The sequence below is a fragment of the Ambystoma mexicanum genome, chromosome 6p, assembly GCF_040938575.1.
Source record: "Ambystoma mexicanum isolate Mex_15411 chromosome 6p, UKY_AmexF1_1, whole genome shotgun sequence".
In the NCBI taxonomy this organism is placed as follows: Eukaryota; Metazoa; Chordata; class Amphibia; order Caudata; family Ambystomatidae; genus Ambystoma; species Ambystoma mexicanum.
The window spans coordinates 96989434-97003476 of record NC_090935.1 but is presented as its reverse complement, the minus strand read 5'-3'; the positions used below and the strand labels follow the sequence as shown (position 1 = coordinate 97003476).

Here is a 14043-nt window from a genome sequence, read left to right as displayed (position 1 = left end):
TCTGACGGTCACTTGGATGGGGAGGTGTTGGTGGGGAAGTTGATCCAGGGTTTTTCTTCTTCCCTTCCTTGTGCTGATAAAGGGATTTCCTTTTGGGATCTCCCTCTTGTATTACGGTTCCTTCACGGGCCTCCTTTTGAGCCCATTTCCGAGATTGATATCAAACATCTTACACTGAAATCTGCTTTTCTTATTGCCCTCACTTCTGCCCGTAGGCTTGGGGAGATTGGGGCTCTCTTATGTCACGCTCCTTTCCTGAGGGTGCTGCCAGACTCGGTGGTGCCGGGGTGTGGTCCGAAGTTTCTCCCTTCAGTTGTCTCTCGGGTTTCACACCTCTCAGGGTCTGGTTCTCCCTGACTTCTTTCATGATCCAAGAACGCCTGAGGAGGTGGCTCGGCTTAACATTGATGTCCGGCGGGACGCGTTGGAGTATTTGGCTTGGTTTGCCTTTTCCACCAATCTGATAGTCTTCTGATTGCTTGTGGTCTGGCTGGGGCTGGGCATAACGCATCTGTGGTTTCCATTTTCCGGTGGTTCCGGGTTGTGATCTCTAGGGCCTATGTGGCTTCTGGCCTGCCTGTGCCTGCGCACAATCAGGGGCGGTCTACCAGGGGTTTCGCGGCTTCCTGGCCCGATGTAAGGAGGGTTTTTCTCTGCAAGAGATTTGTATGGCTGCCGCCTTGGCTGGTCTAGGCATTTTCATCAACCGCTATGGGTTGAGTTTCTCCCACTCGGGGTTGGTTCCTTCGTGGTTGGAGTTTTTGTCTGTGGGGATGTGATTTAAGAGTTATTGTGGGTGTGTTTTGCTGCACTGTTTTTGGCTCTGTCTCATTGGGACCTTTTCCCCGTTGATGCTTTGGTATACCTCATGAAGTAAGTACTGGGACGAGGAAGAGTGGACGTGGAGGTAATGCTCTGATTACTTACCGGTAATCTTCATTACTCCTAGTCCTACTCTTCCTCATCACAGTACTGACGACCCTCCTCACCCTCCCTGCGGGGAAGGTCCCATGCTCCGGCTTGGTAATATGAAACTGAGTGACATGGATGTGGGGGAGGAGTTATAGGGATCTAAAGAAATAGAAGAAGGTCCTGTGTCGGAGGCGGGTGCCTCATGAAGTAAGTACTGTGACGAGGAAGAGTAGGACTAGGAGTAATGCAGATTACCGGTAAGTAATCAGAGCATTAGACGAGAGGACCTTTCTGCCTCTGCAGGTCGGAGGGCCATTTCTCTACTGGGAAATAGCTGCTTCAGTGTGAGTCGGCTAGTTCCTATTAGACGAAAGGACAATTCTGCCTCTGCAGGTCAGAGGGCCGTTTCTCTAATGGGAAATAGCCGCTTCAGTGTGAGTGGGCTAGTTCCCATTAGACGAGAGGACCTTTCTGCCTCTCCAGGTCGGAGGGCCGTTTCTCTAATGGGAAATACTCAGTGAGTGGGCTGGTTCCTATTAGACGAGAGGACCTTTCTGCCTTTCCAGGTCAGAGGGACATTTCTCTAATGGGAAATAGCTTCTTCAGTGTGAGTGGGCTAGTTCCCGTTAGACGAGAGGACCTTTCTGCCTATCCAGGTCGGAGGGCCGTTTCTCTAATGGGAAATAGCCGCTTCAGTGTGAGTGGGCTAGTTCCCATTAGACGAGAGGACCTTTCTGCCTCTCCAGGTCGGAGGGCCGTTTCTCTAATGGGAAATACTCAGTGAGTGGGCTGGTTCCTATTAGACGAGAGGACCTTTCTGCCTTTCCAGGTCAGAGGGACATTTCTCTAATGGGAAATAGCTTCTTCAGTGTGAGTGGGCTAGTTCCCGTTAGATGAGAGGACCTTTCTGCCTATCCAGGTCGGAGGGCCGTTTCTCTAATGGGAACTAGCCTTCTCAGTGTGAGTGGGCTAGTTCCGATTATTATGCAGGACTTGGCCACTAGTGGCAAAAAGGGCCATTTCTCTAATTGGAACTAGCCTTCTCAGTGTGAGTGGGCTAGTTCCCATTATTATGAAGAGTTGGCCACTATGGGAGCAAAAAGGGCAATTTCTCTAATGGGAACTAGCCTTCTCGCACTGAAGCAGCTATTTCCCATCTGAGAAATGGCCCTAATAACCGATGGTCCGTTTCGCGGATGGGAACTAGTATCAACCATTCCGTTGGCGCTGGCAACGGCAACCAGAGCCTTCCCGCTCACTACTAACATTGCTCCCGAAAACCACAATGACGACGTCGGAACTCGGAAGTCACGTGAAGAAGAGTAGGCGGGCCCGTTGCTATGGGTCGTTTGATGGGAACTAGGCACCGCTGTACTGAAAGAGTAGGGACGTTTCTTAGGCCTGGGTAACGTGCCAGTCACGTGGGTAGGAGGCGGAGACCAGCATGGCCAAGGTCCTTTTCTCAAAGGGAAAGTAGCCACTAGGATGTGCACGGTATGAACGTACAGTTCCAGTCACGTGATGGCGTACGGTTCCAGTCACGTGACGAGGAGAAGGTTGTGTTGACAGCGCCTGTTTCTGGACGGGAGCCTAGACAGGCAGAGTTGGTTTCTCCTTCGCTTGTTAAATCCACGAATCCCTTAATGGATATTTACTGTTCCGCCGAGGCCACTAAAGCATAATTCCAGGTGCGTTTCTTCAACCATAATTGACACCGTATTCAGCAATTCCATTGTCCTCCCGGAGTCATGCATAGTTGTGTAAAGGCACCTACTTGGTATTTGATATGGCCCTCGTTTTACCTTTTAGTCACACCTGAGTTTTACGTGTTGACTATTGACGTGTACCACGTTCAGTGGCTCCAGTGCATGTGGAATACAAATATTGGTCATTATTTATTTACAAATGTACATCAAAAACCTGAAAAGGTACTTCAAACTAGATATATTATATAGAATACAGGATGACATGCAATACAATAACATGTACAAAAGAAACTATAACATATAATACCAATGTTTGATCTTCACTGAAATGTAAAATTACCCCCCTTCGTAAAACTTTGACAAATAACCATTATGTATATGCACAGCCACAGCTGCTCACGGAAGGTTCATTGTACATCCGTATGTTCCTCAATTCAGGACATTTCTGGCAATACTGTAATTGCACAGGGCAGGTTCTGTTCATGTATAGCTTGAGTTTTTACATCAAGTAATCCTTATTGGTGCAAAGGCAACTCTTGTTTTTATTTATAAACTGAAATCTGTGCTCGCAAGATACTAAGTGTGTATATATACGTGCGGTGCGACGTGTACGTTTGTGATCAGTGCTGACTTGGTAGCCCTTCATCCATCTCTGTTTGGCTCTTCACTCTATGTTTACCTGTTGGCTTTCTTGTATCCCCACAGCACAAACCAGTCTATAGGCCGTTTGCACCTTTTTTCATAAGCATGAATGGTTGAAATATGGGTGGATGGATGGTGAGTTAATATGGTTAGGTGGATTAATGCGTGGGTAAACGATGTTGGATGAGTGGTTTAATAAGGGTGGATGAATTTGGTTGAGTGGGTGCATATGGTTAGGGAGTGAGTGTTTATAGTTGGATGAGAGGATCAGGAGTCGGCGAATAAGGGTGAATTGCTGTGGGAGGAATATTGTCTGCGCTTTAAATGGGCAGGTACTGGCTGGTTCAGAGTATCTGCACTTTTATTTGGTTCCTCATTTGCTTTTAATGGAGGCGTATCTGCACTTCTCACCAGTACGTAAGCACCTACACTTCTGTGTTTCCATTTCAAGCACTGAATATAGTTTTATGGGGGGTAGATGAGTGAGCGAATATGATTCTGAGGGCCGATGAAAACAGTTATATGGTTTGATGGGCGGATGAATAAGTGTGGCTGAATGAGTGAGTTAATACGCCTGTTTTACTCGGTTCCTATATGGGACAATCTGGTATTAACACACAGCTTGGAGTTGATGCTAGGACCACAAAGCATTTGTCTTATGGGATGTGTTGCGTTCTAGGGCACTCTTTGCACAGTCGTTCGTAGGGAGACACGGAGCTACTCTCGCATGGAACCTTCTTCTTTATTCCCCTGTACAGTTCTAACCTGGGCTCTCGTAGCCCCTCCTCATCCTCCCTCATGCCCCATACCCATTCTTTCCTCCTCCTCCTCCTCCTTTAAAGTCGTCCTCCGTTTAAGGAGGATGGTCCTTAATCACTCTGCAACATCTCCCCTCTGCTTATCATCTTTGTGGGCAACCGCTTCTTCTTCTGTCTTCTGGTGGTCTTCTAGGTATTTGTCTTCACCGGGCAGCGGCAGATCCACGGGTTGCTGTTGTGCACCATTTGTTCTCTCTCTCAAACTCAGGTGTATGATAGGCAGAGGATCACCCATTTTATTTAGTGCTGACATGGGGAGTCCTATCCACTCTCTTTCCCACCCTGTTCTTCCTTCTTGGTATTGTGAGGGATGCATGGTATCACAAGTGGACACACAGACACAAGAGCTGCACGTTTCAAAACCTTTATTGATGGTTTAAAAGGGGTTGGAAAACTCCTATCTTGCCCTATGGCTAAGAAGGGAGTGTTCTCGACCATCAAAGAAAAAGAAAATACAGTCATAGTCCTTAGTCAAAATAAAATAGCCTACACTAATAAACCTAATGCCTGCCCTTTTTGTAATACAGTAAATGTGTAAAGGGAATGTGTAATGCAAAAAGAAAAATCAGTGTTCAAAAGAAATGTCAGAATGGCTGAGTAAACTCCCTTCCCCATGTTTTGTAGCAAAGGGTAAGGTGGCACAGTTGGACCTTGCGACACACTCTGGCTTCAGATACAAGGATGCGCTTTGTTTCGTGGACCAGAGCCTACTTGCACTTCCATGAAATGTCACTAGTTTATCCGCTGGACCTGTCGGCTTTCTCTCACTCCAGCCCAGGTCACCTTTTAGCTTATAATACAGTTCAACAATAGTTTGTTTCCTTCTGGTTCCCGCAATTCATTACAGGTTTCCCTCCGCCAGGCTCAAACCTTTCAATCACAATGTGTGGGGGTTCCCTTCCCCAAGCTTCAATCACACCACCTTCATAGGCTTCCCTCCATCAGCCTCAAGCCTCATTTCACTTCCCTTCTGCGTGGCTTTTGCTCTTAGCATGACCACTTTGACCTTCTTTCCTCAAACGTCACTTTTTCTCTCCTACACCAAGGCCTCTTAGTAAATGTAGTTTCGAGCACGGTACTTGTTACATAAGTTCAAAGATATCTTTCACATCCAGGTTTTCCCTCTGCAGGGAACAAACCTAATATTTCAAATCTTGCATCTCAGTTTCATTCTCTTCCCGCTGCTTCTACGGCATCAGACATTTCACAGAGACTTTCGATTGGCCAATCGTCTTTCACCGGACAACTCTGTTACTTTGTATTTTTAATTTACAGTTCTTTACAATGCTTTGCTTTCTCTCGCGTCTTATCGTCACACACGCAACCTTCATTAGTTGGATACAGCTGCCATCGAGTTCCATTTACCACAGACCGGACTTTCATTAATAGTGGCTGTGTTCATTCATTTTAGTCTTTCGCGGCTATGATCCTGAAGTGAAGGCTGATACCATAACTGCTGCTGCACCTCTTCAACCCTGCTGTTCACCCAGGAGGGTGGCTGGTATTTTTTAAAACACAAAAAAGGTTTCTCTTCTCTCTAGCCCTTGCCCAAGTCTGATAATTTCTTACTTCCCTTCTTTAACACCACCGTTCGTTCACTTAACATCTCATGGGTCTCCATCGGTTGGGTTCAGACCCCTCCTTTATTTCTCACACAGGTCTCCCTCAGCCAGGCTCGTGCCTTCCTTTTATGTCTCACATGGTCCTCCTCAGCCGGGCTCAGACGCTCTCGCTTTGCTCCAAAAGTTCACCTTAAAAAATGTCTCCCGATGTCAATTCCCATAATGCAATGTTCTTATTTTGCTCCCACTTCGCCAGCTCCCCTAAAACAACCTTCTAGCGGTTTTGGGAGCTGCAGGTTTTAAATTGGATGTTTCCTGAGGTCAGGGGCTCACCACCTGCCCCTCAAAGGCCTGGGCTTTAGTATCTGACCCAGGGGAGGAGCTCTGGCTTGGGCACTGTCGGGTAACACCAGTTGCCCCTGGTTTGGCTCCCTGTAGACAGAGCTCCCTCACCGTACTGTAGGGTTCTCTGTACTTCCAGGGTTCCTCCGGCTGCAGTTCCTTCCACCAGCATCCCCAGCTCGCTCAGTGTGCTTGTGTGCTTCACCTTTTATACTGGTTGGGAGAATTAACAGGAGTCAGTTGCGAGCAGTTGTCCAGCCCTGCCAGGACCAGATGGAGACTGCCCATAGGAATACATGGTACATTGGCTCCTATGGGTAATCTTCGTATCTCGAGTTTTCCTCTTTTTCATCTCAGTGGTTTTGGGTAAAATACAGGAGGAATTATGGGAGTTGTAGTGTTTCTGAGAGGTTGTAGGAAAATTACAAAAAAGGCTGTTGCGAGAATGGGAACACTCTTGGTGCTGTAAAACATGGGATTATATATGTTCTCCTTTTCCTGGTGCTCCTACGCCTCCCTTTTGTTTTGGTACCGGTTGGAATTGGGGAGTGGGCAACGGTATAGGATTCAAAATGGTGTTTAGTAGAAAAGGGAATGTCGGGTAGGGAGGTGTTAAGGAGAAGGGGACACCATGTCTCACCTTGGGACGCCTCCTCCCTCTCTGGTCCACTCCCCGAGTCTGGATCAAACAGCAATAACCCCTACCTAGCCACCCCCGAAGAGGATACCAAGGGGGTTGATAGGGAAAAGCTGTTGGGTTTTTCACAGTGTTCTCTGGGTGAATGCCATCTGTGGCATTTTTTTAGCTATGCTTTATCTTCTGTCCCCCGGGCGTGCACAACATCTTCCTGCTCGTCTTCAAATGTTGCCTCTCTGTGCCCTCTTTTAGCTTGCTTCTAACGTTATTATTTTCTCTCTCCTAGGTGTCATGTTTTTGTCCTCCTCGTTCCCCTTACTCGCATTGTATGGTGTGGTGTCTCTCGCCCTGTCGCGTGCTCCCTCGTGGTGCATGAGGCTGCTGATATTTTGGTTGGCAGCAGTGTACTGTACTCCCTGGGTGCTCCTTCTGGCGTTTGCGAGTTGTGGCTGGTTCCTCCACTCTTTGAGCGTAATGTGTTCTCCGAGATCCACAGTTGTTTGACATTCGTTTCTTGCCTTGCTTGGGGGGTTTGTTGGGTCGCCAACGCCACCTTCCCACTTGGCTTGGACATGTGGTCACCATTGTACTTTCCCCGGCGGGCCCTTATTGTTTTGTCTCGTAGTCCCTGTCTCGGGAGGATAGCTTAGGGGCAACATGCTCGCCTTTGAAACAAAATGACACGGAGCAACACAGGTTCGATCCCCGCGTCTGCGCTTAGAAACCTCTGGGTATATATATATATAATCATATAGCATTAGCATTGAAGTCTTGCTTCATTGGTGTGTCAACAGCCTTCTGGGTCTTGGCCTCTCATAATTCACTGCTCATCTGCAAGGGGGGTCCCTCTTTTGTTCCAACTTCTCCTTTTTTTCCCTGGGCTTGTCCCTGATGGCCTCGTTCCTTGCTCTGGGCCTCTGCACTCCTTGTCCTTTCTTCTAATCGGTGGGTCTATTCTTGCCTGCCGAGTCTCTGGTGTTATGGGGTGTACAGGGGTCCCCTGTCTTTCTCTCCTCCAAGCCTGGTCTGCGGTGTCCCCCCTCCTGGGCTGCCTTCGCTTCCTCTTACTCCACTGGGTGCCTTATGCTTGGGGGCGCCTGTCTGTATTCTCTTCGGTGTGGGCCGTGGTGGTATTCCCTCGGCTGCGAATTGCTTGCGCTGAATTCCCGATTTCGCCACTGTCCACCTCTTTGTTCCGATGCCACTGGGAAATTATTGCTTTTTGCCATGTTGCTTTATTATTCACACGTCTTCCTCTGCCGGCCGCCATCTTGGAATGGCTCTATTATTTTACTTTAATAAAATACTTGGCACAATCTCCTCAGTGAGCCCTTGTCCTATGTGGTAGGTCAGAAGAAGAAGTCAGACCAGGTCTGGCATTTTCACAATGATTTATTAAAATAATAAGGAAAAATACCTCCCTATCCCTCACTCTATGGGTTGCCCTGCCTTAACAAGTAACAATAGTAACGTCCAAAAGTAATCAGTCTGTCCTCCGCCCCAAAACTAATTGACTCTGTTTATAGCACTAATAGAAAACAACTTAAAATCAAGAAGAATGACTCCCCGCTCCTGGATAGGCTTCCCGGGCTGAAATAGATGATCTTCAAATAGGCTATTTATCTTATCTGTTTATGTAGTTCATCCAAGGTGGCTCTTCCACCGGTTTTGGTGCCCCAGGCCTTCTGGTTTACAAACAGCTGGTTGAAACGACTTTTGGGTTTGGACCCTTTTAAGTTATGGTCTCTATTTGGATTTCTGAAAGGTTTCTTCTCTCTTCTGTCTTTAGAGAACTTGCTTCTCTCTTATTAGGTTATGGGTATTCGGCTGTTCCTCTCTTTAGAACATTATTAGGGGAACTAATTGTGTCTGGATAAGTTCCACCCTTTCCAGTTAAAGTCCACTCACTGGGACGAGCATGAGGTGTTTGAGTGTTTCTCCCCTTCTTGTAGCTCTGTCCATGTACTGGGATGAGTGTGAATAGTCCCAGTATACTCTTCACTCCTCTTTAATTTTGATAATTTACTGGGACAAGTACGAATAGTCCTTGTGTACTCTTCCCCTCGTCTTCAATCTTGACAATCTACTGGGACGAATATGCATAGTCCCTGTGTACTCTTCACCACTCATGCTCCCTCCCTGGTCCAACGCCATTCCTTTACCTCGCTCGGCAAGGGTGGGCATCACCAGGTCCTCATACCGACACTGGGATGCTGAATGTTCACAACTTTCTCTTGGTTTCTTTCTGCTGTTGCTTTTTCAGACCCCCCGAAGTAAATGCTGCAGCGGTTTCGGCATTGTTCAAGGATTGCACAATCCACCTTTGCTGTGTCACGTCACTGCTTCCCCTTCTTTCTAGCTCTTGGGACCGATGTCTACTGCACGGCTCGGCTCCTTCCTGTTTCTCAAGCTTTCTCCTTGCTTCTTCAGACTCATAGGTCTGCAGAGTCAATGCTGCAGCAGTCTCTGCTTCGTTCAAGGACTTCCCAGTCCATCCTCTCCAGGTCACGCCACTGATTCACCATCTCTCCTGTTCTTGGGACCAACTTCCCCTGCACGGCTCGACGCCTTCGTCTGCCGATTTCTCCAGCCTCCCCCAGCAGACTGTCTCCTGGTTTGAAACTCCAGGGTTTTCAGGACACTCAGGTGTTAGTCCTTCCTCTCTTTTTACATTATCCCACTGGGTCCTACCCAGCAGAGGCTTATGGTCCTTTTTCTTTCTCTGTTGGGCAATCTCTATTGCTTGGTTGTTATTCTTTGTCAGTGTTTTCTTCATCGTGAGCATTAGAGGTTATTTTATAATAACAAACAATGGCTTGTGTTTGTCGATTTGTGTGAAGTCCGGATGTTAAAGCTGGCTTAGGAAAAAGGGTTTCAGGGATTTCCTTCACGGAATGGGAGTCCTTGTCCCCAGAAGGGGAATCTCTCCCTGTGAGATCCTGCTTCCCGCCACCCCTAGGGGAATGTTGCGTAGCAGGCTCATCTACATAGCCTCGGAGGGAAGGGCTACCGGCTACCCTCTGGGGAGAAGTGACGAGGTCCCGTGATTCGACACACCTTCTGACTTGCCACACCATGCAAATAGTCTCTAGCCAAGAATGCCTCAACGCCTCACAAAAAACTACAACGTATCCAAATTTAGCAAGGCCACTCCTGAGATTAAATAGAAGAGAACACGGGCCCTGAGAAGTCTGCACTGGTTACCAGTAATGAAACTTCAAAGCCCTCTGCATTGCCCATAAATCAATACATGGACAATGAGCCGAATCCCTCCAAGCAAAGAAGAGATTTAAGATCTAGCACTGGCCTCCAAATAGAAACAAGACAATACAAAAAAAGAAAATCTGGATAAACCTTCTTCTATCTGATAGCCAAACTATGGAACTCGATCCCGAAGGAAATGAGGACGGACGACCACCTAACTTTCAGGAAACCTGGCTATTCAAGCTACCAAGTTAAACCTAGGCCAATTATACAACCACCACCGTCATGAGAGGACCACCCCCAACCTCATCCAATGTCCGCTTCTACAAAATGTGAGCCAGGAACAAAGAAAACACAGGATGAATACATGAATAAAGAAACAATAATCTACCTACACAATACCCAGAGACCACCCCAAAATCAACTAGCTATCCCCTCTTCTCTCTTCCACATCCCAACACCTCTCTCCTAACACAAATGCCCAGTGGGCTAGTGAAACAATGCACAAAAATGGGCAAACAGCACATAACGTTCTAACCAAGCTATACACCCAATAAACTCCGACACCAAACACTGGATGCCGCCCTTCCGGACACAACAAGACCCAGTGCGCAAAGCACACGCAGAAAGCTCACCCACACAGACGCCCGTTGCACCTGATTCTGCACGCATCAACAAATAAGCACACCATCTATCCTATCCCTCCCTTACTACCTAGCTCACCTTACCTTACAGAGCCACGTGAGCGTCTGTAGTCCATGGAAATTGAAGCAGTGTGTGGTATAAATAAACTTAACATAGCATGTAATATGAGAGTGAGTCTATGATGTATGGTTGGCTTGGCTTGGTGTGAATGTTGTGCACATGTGTTTGTGCTGGGCCAGTGCAGAGGAGCTGATTTTAGTGGGTGAGGGGCATGATATGCTACCACATTTTCTAATATACATCATGCCATGATAAAGCAAGCATATTATGTGGCTATACTGGCATTTTGCTGGAGCCAGTCTAGCCATTTCATACTGTCGCATTGCATTTTCTAATGGGCATTTATAATTAAGCAAGCATAAAAAGTGTTATTACCTGGTTAGGCTGACATTTGTGTGTAGCCAGTCCAGCCATTTTTTAACTGGTGATCTATGATAAAGCAAACATGTTAATATGTGGCTAGACTAGCATTTTGGTGCAGCCAGTTTAGACATGTCTTCTTATTGTGGCGTGGCATTTTTAATGGCAAAGCCAACAGGAGAATGTCCTTATGTGTGGATAGTGCCATATATTGTCAGAGCCATCCTGGACATGTTTTCTTATAGCATCTTTACTGCCATTATACGCTAAGCAAACATGAGTATGTTATTTTATGGGAATTAATTGAAATGGTGCAATTTATACTGGTCTATATTGTAGTTAAACGCATCATGAAAATGTGTTGGGAAGTGCTCATGTGCAGGACTGTGTCTGGGTGCCCGACTCGATACAGTCACTTGCCTGGCGTCTCCCTTGGAAAACAGGGTGAGAGCCATCATCTGGAAGGTGCAGAGCCTGTCATCGCCGCGTTTGGCTACGGTGCGAGCTGTCAAGTCGCTGAAAGGCATGATGTCCTCCTGCATCAACCTTGTCCGCCTTTGCAGGCTACAGATGAGGCCTCTCCAGGAGTTTCTGGATGCAAGGTGGCTGCAAGTCTCAGGATCCTTGACGGGCACCCTCACCTCACGCCAGATGCTCCGTTCCAAGTTCCTCCGTACCAGGAGACGTCACCAGAGATGCCTCCCTAGATGGTTGGGGAGCCCACACTGACAGTTGCATGCCAGAGGCTTCTGGATGCCGGAAGAAAAGGCCCTTCACATCAACGTCCTGGAGCTTTGGGCTGTCTTCTAGGCCTTCAGGTCATTCCTACCGTCTCTGAAGGCGAAGGTGGTGAGGATCTTCACAGGCAGCACCACCACCATGTTCGACATACGGAAGCAGGGTAGGACGTGCTCTCCGTCTCTCTCCCAAGAAGCCCAGGCCCTGTGGCGCTGGGCCATTCTTCAGGACATGTTGCTCGTCCCTTTTCACCTGGCGGGCACCAAGAACACCATTGCAGACTTGCTCAGCAGGGAGCAACATTCTTGCCACGAGTGGGAGCTTCACCAAGATCAATTGGATGTCCCGTTCCGTCAATGGGGTCAGTCCCCGATCAACCTCTTTGCGACGGCAATTAACTCCAAGTGCCAGAGGTTCACCAGCAGGTTCCCGCAGCCGAGGAGCATGGGGGATGCTTTCGCGTTCCTGTGGGAGGGACTCTTCCTATACGCCTTTCCTCCTTTCCCACTGCTGCTACGAGTGATCAATCAACACACTCAGACAGTGTTGCTGCAGGATACTTATCGCCATGGCATGGCTGCAGCGGATCTGGTCCCCAGACCTACTACGTCTGTCGGCAGCCGCATCCATCAGACTGCCTCTACTTCCCGATCTTCTCGGCAGAGAAGGCAGGGCGATTCTACACCATGACCCGGCGTCTTTGAGGCTCAAGGCTTGGCTCCCGCAGCCCTAGAGTTTGGACAGTTTTCTCGGAATGTAAGGACATCCTGACGTTCTATGGCCATAAGTGGAAGCGCTTCTCAGTGTGGTGCGTGGCCCAGAAGATTACTCCTCTGCGTGTCGCAGCCCTGCAGCTCCTGCCATCTTGCTTTCCCTGGCCAAGGCTGACCTGGCTCACGCCTCTATCAAGGTCCACCTTGTCGCCATATCCATTACACCACGGCTACGCCTTCGCACAGACTTTTCAAGGCGTTCCTCAGGGGTCTCTTCAGGACCTTTCCGCCAGTAAAGGCTCCGGCACTAGCTTGGGAGGTCAATGTGGTTTTGACTAAGCTCATGGCCCTCCCCCTTAAACCAATGCATCAGGCCCCGCTGAAGTTCCTCTTGTGGAAGACTGCTTTTCTCGTGGCGATCACCTCCGGCAGGTCGTGGAGATCCAGGCCCTGTTTTCCAAGCCACCGTACTTGTCCTTTCAGGCTATGAGGGTGTTACTGCGTACAGACCCCACCTTTATCAACAAGCCTTTGGTGTTGCCTTTCTTCTTCCCGAATCCGTCTTCGCCAGCGGAGAGGGCTTTGCATTCGCTGGACGTTGTTTGTGCCTTGAAGTTTTGCGTGGCACGCACAAAGGATTTTCGGAAGACTTCTCAGTTGTTTGTGAATGATGGAAAGGCCTTGTCGAAGGGTTCCATCTCAAGTGGCTCTCCGTCTGCATCATGCACTGTCATTGGCTGGCTAACAGGCCTCTCCCAGGCCGCACGAGGGCCCATTCCACCGGAGCCATCGCAGCAACAACAGTGTTTCTCTCTGGCATGTCCCTGATCGACATCTGCAGGGCTGCTATGTGGAGGTCGACACACACCTACACGAGGTTCTACTGCATCGACAAGGATTCCAGGGAGGAGTCTCGGGTCAGCAAAGCGGTGCTACGCAGCCTGTTCAATTGTGGTGCGTATGTTTCAGGGGTGAGTGTTTTACTTCTATTTACCCTTGCCACCTCCCGTGAGTGTGTGTATGTACTGCTGTGTAATCTTTATTCATGAGCATGTGAATCCATGCCAGACCCCATGCTGGAGAAGGAACAAGTTACTTACCTGTAACTCCTGTTCTCCAGCATGTGTTTGACATAGATTTAAATGCAAACCCTGCCGTCTTCCCCTCTGTGGCTCTTCTTGGTTAATACTGCACTTTACATGCTAAGCATATCTGAAGATGGCCACCAGGGGTGGAGTTTAGGAAGAAGACTGTTATTGGATGGGTGGAGTATGACCCAGAGTTCAGTGATTGGTTTAAAGTAGAAATGCAGTTTTGAAGCTAAAGCGAAACTGTTCTTTTACCGAGGATTCCCAGCCTGACGACCGGGAATATTCATGAGCATGTGAATCCATGCCAGTCCCATGCTGGAGAACAGGAGTTACATGAAAGTCATTTGTTCCTTACCCTACAAAACCAATTGCAAACTGTCTGACTTTTTTCCTAATTTTTCACAGAATGTGTGCTGTTGTTGTAGAACTTTACTCGGCATGAGCCATTGGGTACAAAACGCAAACATCAAGACAAGACACATGGGGCCTCATTCAGAGTATGGCGGTCCGTAAACAAGTGTGCCGGTAAGCTTACAGGCACCCTTGTTTCCAGACCACCACACTACGAGTCTGCCTGCAGCGGCTGTTGCCTACAGCAGGGTCAGACCTTCCG

The 14043-nt window shown here is 48.2% G+C and overlaps 1 protein-coding gene across 1 annotated transcript in view; it reads left to right on the top strand.

Annotated features, from left to right (window-relative positions):
• Positions 1 to 2430: 2430 nt before the first annotated feature.
• Positions 2431 to 14043, top strand: part of RGP1 (RGP1 homolog, RAB6A GEF complex partner 1) — a 206833-nt gene continuing 195220 nt past the window's right edge. Inside the window, exon 1 of the mRNA XM_069626776.1 lies at positions 2431 to 2600. The gene's annotated coding sequence lies outside the window, so the exon portion shown is untranslated. The remainder of the gene's footprint in view (positions 2601 to 14043) is intronic.